We start from the raw sequence: 3,409 nt of genomic DNA, 5'->3' as shown, positions 1-3,409 counted from the left end.
TGTAGGTGTCGAGGAAGGTGACGCCGGAGTTAATGGGGGTGTTGGATGAGGGCGATCATGTCGGACTTCATCCTCCTCACTCTCTCTATCTACTCTCCTGTATAATATATATATATATATATATATATATATATATATATCGATATAGTGGTATTTATAAAGAGAGAGAGAGTGAAATTGTGAGAGACTTTATAAAAATTGGTAGGAGAAGGCGGACATAAAAGAGTAAAAAAGTTGGGAGTTTTAGAGGGAGCTCCACGGTAAGCTTCTGGTGAGACTCAAAGCGAATGAAAAGACACGTGGAAGAAAGGAGGGGTACTATAGGAAACTGAAGAATTACGAGGATGTTTTGGTAAAAGCAAATGCAGAGGTTTAGGGCAAAATGGGAAATAAAAAAATTTGAACCATTCCTCAAATTGTGCGTGTCATCCTTGCTCAGGGGCTGTGCTAATCTTCTCTGTAAGGTTCCAATTCTCTGTAATCTTCTCTGTCGTCTGAATTCGTTTATTATTTTAAGTTTAATACAATTTTGTTATTTCACTAGTAAGAAAATACTGTAATTTTTGAATTAGGGAAAACATTGTATATTCTAATTGACACATCTAGTTTATTTATTTATTTATTTTACAAACAAATGCATAATATTGGTATTTTAATTCGTCATATTCAATCTGAATTTTGAAAGGATGTCATGTGTTACTGTTCTTTGTATACAACACTTATCATGAAAATGTCCGAAGCATTTGAAAAGTGTTAATCATGAAATTACTCTATTTATGCAAGAAATTAAATAAGAGAATATTATTATTAACTCTAACGAATTGGCTCTAGTGACTAAGTCTTGGGAGTTAGTGTCTCGGAAAATATAAAATTTAAGTTTCGAATCCTTTTGAATGCGATCAATTCTTTAAGTGTCACAATCGCAGATACAATCTGAGATTTATTTAAATCAATGAAAAAGGTTAGTTTGAGAATGTTACAAATAATTATTAAATCAAATCAATGTAAAATTTTAGTTTGAGAATGTTATTGTATTGATAAGAATAAATTTTTAAAATTATTTTTATTAAAAAACAAATAAATACTTTGTAATTAATGCACAATACACTTGTTAAATCAAATTAATGTAAAAATTAGTTTGAGAATGTTACAAATAATTGTACATTATTTTTAGAATGAAACGTTTATTTTGGGACATTTCAAAATAAATATATGAACAAAAAATTTAGGACGGAGACATTAATTTTTTGTTTCACGATGTGTCATTACATGATTAAATAATTCACGTCCGAGTCATAATACACATTGGTCAATGTAGAATTAATGGACCGGAAATATTAGTCAAGCCCCCACTGCCTAGCAAGAGAAATGTTGTTAGACCAATGAGTAATGACCATGTGTATGTATCCGTTGAGACACGTGGCCTATAAATACCTCATTTAAAATTTAATTTTTTAACATTATTATTTTAACCTTCTAGCATAACAAAAAATAATAAAACTCAAACAGATTTTCAAAATGAATGTTTAATTAGGTAACAAAAAATAATAAAACTCAACAGATTTTCAAAATGAATGTTTAATTAGGGAGTTGGGACGAAAAGGTACAAGCTTAAAATGTCTTGTGTAAGGACTGAAATCCAAGAACAATTTAGAAAGTTAAAATTTGGACATCTCAAAATGAAAATTGAACACTTTTGATTCAGGGAAATTTTTTTTGAACACTTTGGGACATTCAATAAAGAAAAACAGTCACAATATAAAAAATTTACAGGAGCAATTTAGAAACATTTAAATTTCTAACATTATTCATTTAGGTATGGACTATAACATGTAAAAAATTTGGCCCCAGCAGAGATCGATTATTCATTTATATTTTTTTCTAAAATGGCGAGACTAAAAAAATAAAAACACATTAACGCACAATATGATATCTCATGAAGTCGGTCTCTATTAGATCTAAATTTTTTATATGTTATGATCCATATGTAAATGAATAATTTTAAAAAAGTTCTTACAAATATTTTGAATATTTTATCTTTTAAAAATAAAATAAAATTGGTGAAACAAATTATTCAAATGTGTAAAATTTATTAAACGTTATATTTTATTTAATTAATTTTTAGGATATTGCCTAAAATTTATTGAACGTTATCCTTTATTTAATTAATTTTTTATCCTAATAATTAAATGGTTCCACTAACTATTAACGCTCTAAACGGAAGAAGTTAGCAATATATAAGCAATAATTAATGCCAACGGCGCAAAATTGTACGTACTTTGAAAACTGAAGCGTAACAGTGCGCCGATGTCCAGTCCGTTGCCCAACCAATCAAAAAATATTGAAGTGATGGCATTGCCCTCCCTTATATATATATATATATATATATATATATATGACTATATAGTATATACTTAGCTTCCCTTTGAAGTTAATTTTTGAAATAAATTAAAAAATTATATTATATTATTATTGTAATAATTTTTATATCATATATATCATTATTTTACTATTTTATCACGAGAGTATTCATATAATTTCAAGATTACTAGGTAGACTTCTGTTAGAATATTCGCGAAGTGTTCGAAAAGTATCAGTGAAGTGTTGGCGAAGTATCTGAAATAATAAAATTAATTTTTATTTATGAACACATATATGAAGTGTCGAACACGTATTCAAAGAGTGTCTGACATCGATATAACACGAGTATGTCTCCTTCATAGAAATGTTTGTCCTTCTTAACTTTTGAGTATTTGCCCAAGAACTTTATGCTACTTGATTTCATGTATAGAAAATAAGAATATTAAGATATATGATTGAAGTACGTGGTTGCAAAAGAAAAAAAATTAAAGTAAATGGGAGAGATAGAATACAAATGAAAGTGCCTCAAAAAAAATTGAGAGCAAGGCATTGAGAAAATTAAAAGAGATATACGATGAAAATATATATGAAGGAGAGGTCACTTTTTATTATTATTATTATTTTTAATACGTCTAAATATTATTGCTTGTAAATAAATTCCATCGTTTTTCTAAAATTTATAAAATAAAAAAATTTAAGTTGTGCCCTTCTTCAAAGGGAATCGGGGTTCGAGTTTCGGTGAAAGTATGGAATATGAATTTGCTTAATTCTCAAAAAAATAAAAAATAAAAACACACACACAGAATAAAAACATTTGCTTAAACAATAAAAGGTTACATACATGTACCGTAAAAAATAACAAAATAAATTTGAAAGTTTTTTTTTTTTTTTTTTTCCTAAATAAATTTGAAAGTTGACATGGTAAGAAACATGAATCTTTCAGGCCTGTAGGTCCTACAACAAATGGGCTAAGCCCAATATCCAACAAACCCAAATCTACAAAACCAACTAGAACATTACAGATCCAATAATCCAATTACAATTTATA

At 27.8% G+C, this 3,409-nt stretch overlaps 1 non-coding gene across 1 annotated transcript; it reads right to left on the bottom strand.

Moving 5' to 3' along the window:
• Positions 1-393: 393 nt before the first annotated feature.
• Positions 394-500, bottom strand: LOC132301826 (U6 spliceosomal RNA). The gene has a single exon (XR_009480652.1). It is a non-coding gene; the product is annotated as a U6 spliceosomal RNA (small nuclear RNA).
• Between the last annotated feature and the right edge of the window lie 2,909 nt (positions 501-3,409).

This window comes from Cornus florida, unplaced genomic scaffold, assembly GCF_030987335.1.
Source record: "Cornus florida cultivar Cherokee Brave unplaced genomic scaffold, ASM3098733v1 CherokeeBrave_3.0.0_Hap2_Chr03, whole genome shotgun sequence".
Lineage (NCBI taxonomy): Eukaryota > Viridiplantae > Streptophyta > Magnoliopsida > Cornales > Cornaceae > Cornus > Cornus florida.
Note: the sequence above shows the minus strand (reverse complement) of the source record. Positions and strands in the feature narration are given on the sequence as shown.